The sequence below is a fragment of the Lissotriton helveticus genome, chromosome 4_1 (assembly GCF_964261635.1).
Source record: "Lissotriton helveticus chromosome 4_1, aLisHel1.1, whole genome shotgun sequence".
NCBI classification, from domain to species: Eukaryota; Metazoa; Chordata; class Amphibia; order Caudata; family Salamandridae; genus Lissotriton; species Lissotriton helveticus.
In genome coordinates, this window is record NC_136063.1 from 731,760,528 (window position 1) to 731,774,794 (window position 14,267).

Below are 14,267 nucleotides of genomic sequence, written 5' to 3' on the forward strand. Positions count from 1 at the left end.
GAAATTTTTTACGTTTCCTGAAGGACTAAAAAAAGTGAATGCCCCGAAAGTCACTTGCACTATATGTGGCACTGTTCTATCAAGAGGAAATCCTTTAAAAAAGTACTCATTTTCAATACATACAATGATAAGGCATGTCAGACAAGTGCACCCTGTGCAATTTGCACAGGCATCAACAAGAGCTCTGGCCACACAAATACCACCAGCTGTGCCCAGCACATCATCTGGAGGACGACCTGCATCTCCATCCACTGCACAGATGGACTTAAGACCATTCTTGTCAAAAGTCCACATGAGATGCAACAAATGTTTTCAAATTGTTGTGTACGGGGAGCAGAGCCTCACTCTGATCGAGACCAGAATTAATGAACATCAATGCTCCCAGAGAAGATATATTTTTTCAAAGTTTGAATTTATTTTGTTCCTGTTGAACAGTGTTTCAGTTGAAGATTTCTGTTCCTGTTAGAAAAATAAAAAAATAAAAAAACTTTCAAAAAAGAAAAAAATATATAAAACAACAAAACCAAAAAAAAATTATTTTCAGTACTAACTTATTTTTCAAAAAAGAGCTCTATTTGTTACGCACTGTGTCATCTTTCTTTTGTATGAATGTGTAGTGTATAAATGACTAAATGAAATGAATGACAAAAATGGAGTAAGGGACTGAGCAAATGAGTGAGGTAAAGGAAGTAGAATGACTGAAGATAGTGAAGTAAAAGAGTGACTGAAACTAGGGGACAGATGTACGTTACATGGTGCATCTCTGCAAATCAGCAGGGATGTGCCAAGTAACCTACGACAAGCAAAACCACCCGTGCGCCACCACTGATGTGCCACATTTACAATGTGGCGCACCATGGGGCAAAAACGGCACACATGCGTGATGCATCTGTGCCATAAAGGTGTCGTATTGCTGGAGTTGCGTCGCATGCGCGATGCAGCTCCAGCAATGCTCCTGGGGGGCCCATTCAACTAATGCTGCTTCAAGCAGGCGCAGGGTTTTGACATAGCATTGGCCTAAAAGTGATTGAGTGAAATCTTGTAGATTCCACTTAGCCACTTTTAACAGGCGTTCCTGCGCAGGAACGCCCCCCCTGCACCAGAACGCCTCTTTAAGGCGCAGGGCTTTACAACGTAACGCATGTCCCAGATGCGTCACGTTGTAAATAGCCCGCACCATAGCGCATCTTTTGCACCGCCGCTGCGTGACGCAACGGCGGCGCAAAAGAGACGTAAAGGGCTCGTAAATCTGTCCCAAGATGTCTAAAGGTAGGGTAGTGAGTTAAGGGAAATTAAAAATTATGGGAAGAGCAGTATGGGAAAGAAAGTAAAGGTGGAGGAGTCACAGAAGTGGAGTGAGGATGGACATATGGACGGAGAGTAAGGGACAAAGAGAGATACATAGAGTAGGGTTAGGGGGGTGAAGGTAAAAGAAATGGAAATATGATGAAGGAAGGGGATTTGAGGATGATAAAAGGGAGGTAAGTGAAAGTGAGAATTGGGAAATAAGTGATTAAAAAATTGAGTAAGAGAATGAAGGGACTTACGAAAGCATAGAGAGGGAATGGAACAGAGGGGCAAATTTATGTTACCCAAGACATCTCTGCAAAATAGCAGAGCTGCGCCAGGAAAGAAGCGATACACAAATTAATCCTTGCACCCCAAATGATGCACCGCATTTGCAATGCGGTGCACCATGGCACAGGAATAAACAGATGCATGTCACATCTAGGGCTGAAAGTTTGCACAGTGTTGAAATTGTGTTCCATGCAGGACGCAGCTCCAGCACTTTTCCAACTTGCTCTATCTGTAATGTGCTACGTCAACCTTTACATCTGCTTCAACAGATGCAATGTTTTGACACATCAGTGTTGGTGAAGTGACTCAGTGAAATCTTGTAGATTTCACTGAATCACTTTTCAAAGGGGTTCTTGTGACGGAACGCCTACCCCTGCGTGGAAATGCCCACATGAAACCTGAGACTGGTTTCATGTGGTGCAGGGTTTTACAATGTGATGCATCTCCCTGCACTATGGCGCTTCTTTTGCACTGCCACTGCGTAAGAAAAGTGACGCAGAGGCGGTATAAAAGAGGCGCAATGGGCTTCTAAATTTGCCCCAGAGGAATTAAATGAGTGAAAGAGTGTGAGGGACAGTAATGGAAAGAGAGAGGAAAAGAGAAAAGGGGTGAGATACAGACAGGAAGAGAAGTTAGACTGAGTAACACACAATGAATTAATGCAGGAAACAGAAAGTGAAAGAAAGGAAGAGAAAGGGAGAGAGAGAGAGGGACAGAATGTGTATTGTATAAATCAATGACTAAGATGACTGAGTGAAAGAGAAGAAGGGACTGAGGGAATGACTGTGGAAAGGAAAGTATGGTGAGGGAGGAAAGGAGAGTGTGATGAGTAATGGAAGGTGAGAGAAACAGTGTATACAAGAAAAGGACTAAGGGAGGGTAGAGGAGTGAGTTAAGGAGAGTGAAAGGGCACTAAGAGAAATAGAGTGAAGAAGAGTGAGTGAGAGAAGGTGAATGGGGTAGAGACATGGAAGGAGTGTAAGGGATGGACAAAGGGAAATAGAGTAGGCTAAGGGGACTGAAGTATGGATTGACGTATGGTGAATGAGGATAAGTGAAGGAAGCAGAGTAAGGGAACAGGGGTGAGGTAAGGTAAGAGAAGGCCATTGAGAATGAGGAAATAGGGGTGATAGAGGGTGGATAAAGGCGAGTGAGCATGAGACAAGGGGAGTGAGAAAGTGAAGAGACAGAGGGAGTGAAGGAAAGAGTGACAGAAGGGGACTCGGGGAAGGAGCAAAGAAAGGTAAATGACGAAATGTGGATGAGTTAAAGGGAGTGAGCATGAGAGAAGGGGACTGACAAAGTGAGAGGATGAAGGGAGTGAGGGTAAGAGAGGGAGTGAGGGAAGGATAGGGAGAAACAGAAATAAAAAACTAATGAAAAAGTATTTTTTATTAGTCGTACTTACCTTATAAATGTAATATCTGTGGAAGAGAATAAACAAATCAGTTATAATAAATATTTGTGAATAGAAAATACAAAATAACTTGTAGAATATGTTATATGGTTTATTTTTGCTGTTCTCAGAATATATTGATTTTTACTATAAACAGTGAGTTCAATACGACTCATCATGTAACAGCGGGGAAACGAAAACACAATCAAAATGATTGTGTTTAAAAAACCCAGACAACATTTGATTACATAATGTAAATATTTGAAAAAAACATGTCTTAAATGTTTTTCTCTAAATCGCAATTTCTTGTGTGAGGATGCTACATCTTCAACAATCACAAAGTAATAAAATAATATGACTTATTTTTAAATACCTCTCAATAAACTTCCGTACAAGTATGTTTTAACAACATTTATCTGAAGTAGTCATTTTGTTCTCAGATACTATTCCTCACAGCCAAATAGTATGAGAAAAGTCCTTTTTTTGCAAATTACTTAATTGTACTCTTAACCATTCTTTTCCCGAATTAGAATTAGAATAAAACGTTCCAACGTGTTCTGTACCATGAAACATTACTTAAACCTGTACCTGATACTATCACTATACCAAATACAAGTTTCATTTTTAAATTTGGTCACGCTCACTCGCACGATACTTCTGAACAACAGAGTATCTTTTCTTAACAGCAATAATCTTCCTACGCCAAGTAACTTTACTGAAATTTGGGTTGCAAAAACACCAGATAAGAATTTGGTAAGTCAAAAGGCAAATGTTTTTTAAAAATCAATTGACTATCATTACAGTGAGTCCAGCCTGTTGGAGATTTCAAATAAGCTGTGTAATGTCCTGATGTTGTTGAAGGACCATCATGGAAGATAATTGCTACAGTTACAAAAGTTCTTCCAGAAATTGATAGTTGAGAAGCCACACAATTTTTAATTGAAGTTGTCAATTTTGTTCTATCAGGTCTGCATCGTTGGAACATTAAAATTACATACTGTCCATATCTTCGGATAAATAATGTTGATAACATTTCCGAGTTACATTGAGAACAGACCATGTTTTGATGCGCATCTCTAACTTGATTATTGAAAGACACTGCTTTACAGTCTGGTAATGTTAAATATATAAATCTTTCAGTGTGTATGTCAGTAAAACTTGAAAATGAACAATTGTCGCAGTTATGTTGCCATTTATAAGAAAGGCCAAAAAGACAATCAATATCTACACCTTCATCTTGTAAAACTGTAAGCATATACATAATAAATTCTTCACAATCTTGCTGAATATTCTGAGAAAATTGATTTAGTCCAGCACATATGTCTAAAACATTTCGAAGTTGAGAAACATTTGCTATTTGACTATTATCACTGTTACATTTCTGAAACACAGAATTTAATGAACAACAAAATGTTTGGTCCCGATTTTCAACAATCTGTTGCTGTAAACTTTTAAGAAAAAAAACAACATTAACCACTACATTTGCATAGCAGTTGACACCAGAACTGTTTTCAAATTTAAATCCAACAATCTCTTCAGTAGTAACTTTTTTCTTTTTGCTACCAATCACAGGTTCATATATTTTTTTCGTTTCTCTACTACTTCAGTACATTTTTCCTCATATCTCCTTTTTCGACCTACCACACACGTTTAAATTAAAGGATATTGAGCATATTCTCTTCTTAACCTGTTATACTCCTTCACACAATTTAGATCTGCACTAATCTTTGTCTCATCAAAATCAATCAGATACAATCCAGATAAAGTTCTAACACGAGATAAAGCAATATAGGCCATACCCTCTTTGAACACAGTACTTCCAATATTTATCAAAGCACTATCTACACTTAAACCTTGAGATTTATAAATAGTCACCGCATATGCCAAACAAACATGAAACTGTTTTCGTCGGACATATAAATCTTTTACAAGCAAAAATCGATTTGAACAACGACTGACTTGCTGTACCTCTTCAATTCCATCAAATTTGATTTTTAAAAGTTCAATCTCATCTCTATTTGGGTAATTCACAAAACCAACAACATTACCCATTGCTCCATTCACCAAACCTCTTTCCACATGTAAATTTCTTCGTAAAATAATCCGACATTTTAAACATACATACAGATTCTTTTCTGAACCAGCAGTTTTAGATATTGATTTCTCTAAAGAATCCAATTTTAACTTCAACCTTTCTGACAAAATAATAGTACTTCCGTCATGCTCTATTCTATCTTTAGCTTCCAGTTTCTTAATTTGTTGAATTTCTAACTTCATCATTTTTTAATTGAACATTGAACATTCTTGTAGAGTTGGCATCAAGCATATAACTGACTTATCTTCTGCCTCTTTACTATATATTTTCTCTGCCACATTATTTTCATTTGAAAACAAATTGGAAAGTAATCGTGTATGTAAAGTTTCTTTGGCATGTTCACTTAGTTTTCCAATTCATATATCTTGAAGGATATTTCCATATTTAGCATCCTTTGCCTCTCGCATATTTTGAATGAGTTCAGTATATTTGAAATGTGACCATATATTAAAATTTCCAATACTTCCCAGGCACTTTCTGGTGTCTTCATGTGTAACAGTTTTAAATACAGGTTGTCCTTTTACAGGAGTTAGCTGCAGTAGATCTCCAAAAACTATGACGTGTTTGCCTCCAAATAACACATCATACTATGTTTAAGAATCTGTTGCATTCTTAAATGCACAAAGGCAAGCATTAAATTTGATACCATGCTTACCTCATCAATAATGAGAAGTTTCATTTTTTTAAGGACTCTAGAAACTTCACAACAAGCTTCTCCAGATAGCTTGTGGTATTGTAATTTATTTTCATGTTCAACTGGCAGCATCAATAAACGATGTAAAGTAATCCCTTTAATGGTGTGTGCTGCCAACCCAGTTGGAGCAGTAACAACACAAGAGAGTGATGACTCAGTTCTTTGCTGTAGATATGTGGCAATTCCTTTAATTAGAAAACTTTTACCAGTTCCAGCTTCTCCACCTACATATAGTCGACAGGTTGAAATGACATACATGAGCATTCTTTTTTCTCATGACGAAAACCATGCTCAATCTGCTCTGTCACTTCATCATATATTTGTTTTTGCTCAAGATTAAGTTGTTTTTCCAATTCTTCTAAGTTTATTACATCCTCTTGAACTTGTTCCATTGCTCTTTCCACCTCATCCATGGCAGTGGCTGCTTCATTTTGGATAATTGGTTGTCCTAGTGGATCTTGACTCAATGAACCAGAACTTTGACTATCTTGAGAACTGTCTCTAGCAATCTCCGCTGCTATTGTTGCTTCTTGCTCTATTTCGTCGTTCAAAGTTTGCAGATAATTACTAAAAACAGGACAATCTATACTATTTTTAGATGCTTTGAATGAATCTTCATAACTGTCAAAGTCACCAAGTAGTTCCTCTTCTTTACGCCATGGTTTAAAGAGTTGCAAAAGAGCTAAATAGTAAAATTCTCTTTTGTCAGGAGTTTCACCACTCAGTTTTCGGTGATTAATCAAATATCCTTTTCTTTGTTTCACCAGACATCCTTCACATCCAATCACAGCATATACACCTTGATCAATATCCTCTGTAATATTCCTTTTAAAAGTGTAGTTTTGTAGTATTTCATACAGACAAATGTTTTCAAGCAGATTACTTCTATTTAGATAGTATGTATCCAACATGTTTGTCTTCAGAATGTCTGTACTGTTTGGTTCTTTCTCTGCTAAATATTCAACTTCTTGAACAGGTTTCAAAACTCGGTTTCGTGTTCTTGCAAGACCTAAACTCACCCAAATGATTGTTCGAGATTTTGCATAAAGACTTGCTGATGATAATCGATCACAACATTCATATGCTCCAATTTCTCGATGAGATAACATCTTCAAACTGTAGGTATACAATTTCTTACTTAGGCTCTTTTCATGAGAAATGTCTTCCCACATATCCTTTAGTTCCGTCTTTTCAGATTTGGTGATGTAAGACGTTACATATCGAGCCAGAGCAATAGAGTTGTCTGAAACATATTGAAAATCCATGTTAGCACTCCACATGGACAAAATGACTGGATTATAGTCATTTATGTATTTTGACTTTTCATTTCTTCTTAAATTGTACGTATTTTTGGTGATCTTCTTGTGACAGTATGTCACAAAAACGACAAAAAATTGTTCACTCTACCTTTTGAAATTACTGGTCGTGAAAATCCAAAACGACATTTGGTATAGAATTTATCCTTTGATTTGAATTTTCGTCGACAATATTTGCCACAACGATGGCTTTGAAATCGTAACACTTTCCCTCTTAAGTCCTTATCAATTGTCCTTTTGGGTATATCACATGTTGCATATTCTTCAATGAAAGACAGTACAGTGTCATCTGAGTCTTTTCCAAATTTGGGAGCATCTTTGATCCATAATAGCATATGAATATGAGGAGCACCTCTAGCTTGATACTCTTTTGCCCAAAAGAAATCCAGAACTTCGCCAAGAGAAGTTTTTTTTTGTTTGTAATAAAAGACATCATAGCTTCAAATCTATGATTAAAATATCTGCAAACATTAACTGGATCCAAAGAGCACAGTTCTCCAGGTGTCTTGTACTCTATATTTTCGATGTTTGCAATTGCCTCTCGAAGAAATTCAAGTAAATCTTCCCAAGCATACTCAGCACAGCTTAGAGTTAGAAACCATGTAGGTGCTCCTAAGTTTCTTAGCATACATTTCAAATCCCCATGACGACGGTACTAATACTCATTAGCACCACGCTGACATGCCATTAGATTAATTAGGTGAGAATCCAAAACAGTGTCTTTCTGTTGGACTTTATCCATAAACTCCCTTGCTGAAAGATTTTGCAGATGTACTCCACTTTTTAGTATATGGTTTACTGCATAAGAAAGTCCAGATATACGTCACTCTCAAACAGAAGATGAAACAAATATGGAATACATTGACGAAATCTCGGATCTTCTGCATATAATCTTGTTGTCCGGTATTCAGATGCAGGAATCTGCATAGGTCGGTCATCATATCGTGCAGCTTGACCTGTTGGAAATAACTGAGGAAAACAACGAGCTTCCAAGCTTTCTTCCCATACACTAATGGGAGTTCCTTCTGCTTTTTTCATCTGAAATAGTTCAATAGCATTCCCCATTGCTTCTTTGGAATGCAGTGGATGAACACTGTAATGTTCATAAATTTCTTCACTTCTGGACACATCCACTTTTTCAATTTGTCCAGCAGACAAATCATTATCCTCTTCTTCATTTATTTCTTCTTCTCCTACGTATACATTTTTATAGTATTTATTGTTTTTGACCAAATACAACGTTGCCTTTTTGACTTTTCTAACATCCACTAAATCTTGCCAGATTTTCTTACTCTTTGTAGGCACACCATTAACTAGAATAACTAAAGGTTCCTCTTCTACATTTTCAACACCAATTGTCTCAATGTTTTTTCTTTAAATCAAGAGGCATTAAATCAAGAGGCAAATATACAACTCTTCCCTTTAATCCTCTTTGTAAATCTGAAGGAAATTAATTTCCCTGTCTTAGGCTCCATACGAACAATAGCCTGAAATGGATGCACACATTGAATCAGAATAGTCTCATAGGTATTTAAATCCTTCAGTTCAGATGGAATACTCACCAACTCAAGATTATTATGTACAGCTCTAGCAGGCATTCTATTATCACTTAATTTATTATAACAATATTTACAAATACGATGATCAGAACCCAAATCAAAACAATTTTCTACCAACAGCGAGATTGGCAACTTTGCTCTGTGTTGCGCTAGCATTGTGAATCGAGTGGGATTGGGGGCTTTAAATCTGTGAAGGCCAATAAGTTGTTCTTACGTGCCTTATTTTAACATTGTCTGCGGTGATTATGACCGCGCTAATATCTGTTTGTGCATTTCTGTGCTTTTAAAGTGTTGCGGTGACTAAGATCGCATAATCCCTACCTGTTGACCTTCTTTATGCTGGTCCCCGTTTCCGCCACGGCTTGTGCCGCTTGTGCGGAGGGACAGGAAGCACTCGGCGCACTAGCAGCGTCATCAGAGCTGCCCGCCCCTTCCCTACTTAAACCACCTCACAGCGCGGACGTGCGCAGCGGCGCGCCAAAGGCAAGCCCCTCTGCGCCCGTCCGCGCCAGGATGCCACCCACAGTCCTAACCCCTGGCCAATTCTTAAATTGTGTGGCGCCTTAGTGGCCCTGTATATCTACCATGCTTTGTTACAGCCGTCAGGAATTGCTCCTATTAAATCAAAACAATTTATTAGATTCTCAGCTAGCCTGCTCTACGGACTCCCCTTTTAGTAATGACCCGACTGAGTTGGCTGTTTCATCCCTGCTGTGTAGGGGTTCGGTGGAAATCAGGCCCGACAGTTTACAGGAACGAGGCAATATTAATATGATTACAGACCTAAATTCACTCACTGCTCTCTATCATAATACAAGATCCATCCCTAAACATGCCTTAGAGCTTTGGTGCCTACTGGATAATAAGAAGCCAGATATCTGTTTCTTCACGGAGACGTGGCTTCATAACCAGGCTTCGCCTGATATCGCCACGGCATTTCCCAGTGAATACTACCTGATTAGGCTGGATAGAGTGGGCAAACGAGGGGGAGGCCTCGCAGTAGCTGAGAAGGCCCCCTTAGAGATTACCCACCTGGACTCGCTTTCCAGTGACTCGATTGAAATATTGATAATTACCATAAAACACAATTTGGCTGTGGTAGGTAGAGCAGCCCTGGTATACAGACCTCCGGGAGTTAAATCTGAATTCACTAACAATCTGCTGGATATCTTAGCCTCCTATGTGTTGACCACAGACAATTTTATCGTACTAGGTGACTTTAATCACCATGCTGAGTTACCACATGATGTGGACTCTTGTCACCTGATTTCAACCTTAGAAACCCTGGGTTTAACTCAGCGGGTCCATGGCCCCACCCATCTAGCTGGGCATCTATTGGATCTAGTATTCTCTAATATGGTTGATCTATACTGTGACCCTCCCTTGCAGATGATCTGGACGGATAATTTCCTAATACATTTTAAATTTCCTATACCTTCTAGGTTACAGATTGCCGCCCATAAAGAATCCATGCTCATTCGACCTTGGTATAAAATGACTCCCGAGGCGTTTAAGACACATTTTAAGCCTCGGGACAGTAATCCTAATGATGTTGGAACAATGGCCATGCAATTGGACACATCCATTAGAAATACACTTGATGAAATTATCCCGGAAAGGAAAGTAAACTTGAAAAGGATAGCTTCACCTTGGTTTTCCGAGACCTTGAAACAAGAGAAAATTGATAGTAGAATGGCGGAGAGACTATGGCGTAAGTCCAGAACGCCTGAAAACCGCTTGAAGTATAAATTAATTCATTCTGATTATATGAAACATAGAAAGGCAGCGAAATCCCTTTATATTTCGCAAAGAATAAATAAGGCCTCCCAATCTAGTAAAGAACTGTACAAAATAGTCAGGGAGTTTACTACACCGCAGGTCGAGCAATCTGAATTCGACCCCTCGCCAGAATGGGTGAATTCACTGGCTTCCTATTTTCACGATAAGATCCAGTCAATATATTCCTCATTTCCTTCCTCACCTCCAAGTGTGGCCGTAGGCGTGGAGGCTCTCTGTAATTCTGAGCCCGCCCCTGAAACCACGTATTCTCCATCCATGATAGAATTGGAGCCCACTTCCCCTGCTGAAGTGCTAGTTGCACTCAAGAAAATTAAGTCAGGATCTCCTAATGACCCCTTGCTCCCCCGTAAGTGCAATGATTTATTTCCATTGCTGGCCGACGTTCTGACCAGTATTTTTAATGCCTCCTTTGAGAGTGCTTCTTTCCCTAGTAGCTGGAAATTGGCGCAAGTCAGGCCAATCCTCAAAAAGCCTAATAGCGATCCTTCCACAGTGTCCAACTACAGACCAATTTCTCTATTACCTTATTTTGGCAAGGTTCTTGAATTTTTGGTAAACAAACGTGTGTCCTCTTACATTGAAACCCATGCACTCCTTGACCCGCCACAATCAGGCTTCCGTGCCGCTCATGGGACGGAAACCGCAGTAATGGAAGTAGTGGATAACATCCGACTTTCCTTGGATAGGGGCGAATCAGCAATTCTGGTACTATTAGATCTTTCCGCTGCCTTTGCCACCATCTCCCACAGCATTTTGGAACATCGGCTGTGGGAGGTTGGTGTCAGAGGCAATGCCTTGGCCTGGTTTGTGGACTATCTCAAGGATCGTCATTCTCACATCAGGATGAATTCTCACACATCTGCCACTACTCCTCCCTCTGTAGGGGTCCCACAGGGGTCCATCCTCAGTCCCCTCCCATTTAATGTATATGTCTGCTCTCTGGCCCATATTATAAAATCCTATGGCTTCTCCACCGTGTCATACGCAGATGATACGCAGGTACTCATTAACAGCAGATCTAATTCCCAGGAAACCTGTATCCGTTTCAAACAATGTCTGGTCCACATAAAAAACTGGATGAGTGATAACAAGCTTCAACTCAATTGCAGCAAGACTGAAATTTTACTATTTGGCAAAGCCACGACCTTCTGGTCGCAGGACTGGTGGCCTATTGATCTAGGGCCTTGCCCTGAGCCTAAAGAAGCTGTAAGAGATCTAGGGATCATGCTTGATCGGGATCTTTCCATGAAGGTTCACGTCAACCAGGTTGCCGGGACATGCTATGGCATTCTTCGACAACTGCGCAACATTTTTAAATGGCTCCCAATTGAAGCCAGAAAGTCCCTGGTCCAGGGATTGATTGTTAGTAGGCTTGATTATGGAAATGCCATGTTTGCCTCCATTAATGAGAATCTACTAACCAAATTACAAACTATTCAGAACGCGGCGGCAAGGCTAGTGCTGGGTCAACCTCCTAGGTCTGCCTCCAAACCCATCCTTAAAAAATTACACTGGCTTCCTGTGCGCCAAAGATGCCATTTTAAAATCTTGAGTTTAACTCATAAACTCCTTCGTGGTATCGGCCCCTCCTATTTAACAAAAAAACTAGCCTGGTATACTCCGTCCAGAGCGCTTCGCTCTAGCTCTAAGTTCCTGCTGTTCCAGCCTAGAGTACGGATGTCCAGGAATGGATGCCGATCCTTTTCATATGTGGCTCCCCAACTATGGAATAAGTAACCTGTTCATCTCCTGTCCCTCTCCAATCATTTGGAGTGTCGAAGGGGCTTAAAAATGTGGCTTTTCTCCTATTAAAGTCTCTTTGTAGGTGCCTCACTCTGGTAGGTTATTGCCTCTCTTCTGCAAAGCGCCTTGAGACCTTCCTGGTGATAAGTGTGCTATATAAAAGCATTTGACATTGACATTGACATTGACAAATAAGATGCAAAATTTTTCCACTCACTATTATTTTCCTCTTCACTTTTTAAATATAAATCAACTAACTTGGTTTGATTTTTGTAATGAGTGCGTCGACAACACACACAAGGAAAATTTGGTTTTTCACCTGCAATAACCTTAAACTTTTTTATTTCCTGTTCAAATTATTCAGTATTAAAATTCTGGACATTTTCTACCACATTTCCATCTATTACTGTATCAGTTTCTGCACAGTCTTCTTCTGGGCCAAAGTAACTAACCTCAATTTCTTCACAGATCTTCTTAACATCTAATTCAGATCCATGCAAATGAGCACTATTTAACTGTTTGAGCTTAAGTGCTGGACTTTTTGCATAATACAACCTTCTCACTAATTTCCTCACTTCGGTATGATGCACTGCTAACATCCTGAAATGGTGAAAAACACTCTGGCATACTTTTTTAGAAAGACTAACCAGAGAATGCCCTTGCAGACCTGTTTTTCTCTCACTCTGCAAGGGTCTAATTCTTGCAACATTTTAACTTTTTGTTTAAGACTTTTCTTAGCATACTTACGTAAGAAATTGCGAAAGAAATCAATTGAATCCTGTCGTACACTGCAAATACTACTACAGTTCCAGGTGTACACAGGAGCCTTAGGACGTCTCCCTAAAACTTCATCAGCTATCACCTCTTCTGTATTTCTAGGCACAATTTTCTCTTTTTCAATAGGACAACCGTCCTTCACCTCATATGCTGGACCACTGGTGTCAACTGCATGCAACAAATCATTACTTTGAAAGTAACTCTCTTCATTAAAAAATGGCTCACAACTTGAACTATGCATCCATTTTCCAGAAAAAAACTTTACAAAAATGACTTCTATTTATTTGTCTTTTCCATTTACTCTTAGCTTTTAAAACTTTGATTCCCTCATTCAGTGTATTTATTCTATCAATTACTAAAACAAATAACTTTTTTTTGTCTCAAATGCGCGTTCAACAATATTCTCAATATACTTTTTTTTCTTATAAAAAGCAGATTTCCTTTTTGAAATTTTTACATTTTTTAATAAATTCAAAACTACTCTATTATAAAACATACGCTTCCTCATTTCCTTAAACTGATTAGTATGTCTATTAATTTGTTCACCGAAGAGTTGTGAAACATTTTTCATTTTTCTCTGATTTCTCCTTGTAGATACTGCCAAATGTTTTTCCTTTGCCACATTATCCAATTTTTTTTTCCTTTGACATAATTTCTTTATAAAATCCTTGGTTGTCTTACCAGGAGCACTCTTCTTTTTGTCCGTCCTTTGTTGATTACGTAATTCTTCTAATTGTTTCTCTTGGAATAGTATGTCTGTTTTTGTTTTTTTCTTTTTTAATTTTTGTTCGGCATGTTGATTTTTTTTCTGTTCAAAATTATAATCTGTTATGAATAAAGACAAAAAATATTATAGACCTCTACTAACATATAACATAGAAATTATAACCACTAAATAATGTAAACACTGGTTCAGTTTATAAGTAAAATTAAGGCATAGCAACAGTCTCTGAACAGAGTAGGAAATCATGTAGTGAGTGCTGTTTGTGACTTGATGGCAGTACATTGGTGTGTCAACATTATAGACGTATTTGCTGATAATAATATTTCAGGGTTAAGAACAGTACAGTGGTTTTCAGGCGGTGTAGGGGGTCATAGTGGAATTAATGTTTCTGACCCTAATCTCTAACACACTTCATTAAAACATTTATTCTGATTTTGATTAAACACATGAACGATCAATACTACAAGAAGACTGACTCGAAAAATGTTTTATTATAAATTATAAATTTATTCGTCAAACATTTCATATTCCAATAAAACTTGCAACATGACTTCATCCGGTATTTCATTTTCATCATAAACAAAA

The 14,267-nt window shown here is 38.5% G+C and overlaps 1 long non-coding RNA gene across 1 annotated transcript in view; it reads right to left on the reverse strand.

Moving 5' to 3' along the window:
• Positions 1 to 13,647: 13,647 nt before the first annotated feature.
• LOC144827314 (uncharacterized) overlaps positions 13,648 to 14,267 on the reverse strand; it is a 28,145-nt gene continuing 27,525 nt past the window's right edge. Inside the window, exon 3 of the long non-coding RNA XR_013610131.1 lies at positions 13,648 to 13,783. This is a non-coding gene — a long non-coding RNA (uncharacterized LOC144827314). The remainder of the gene's footprint in view (positions 13,784 to 14,267) is intronic.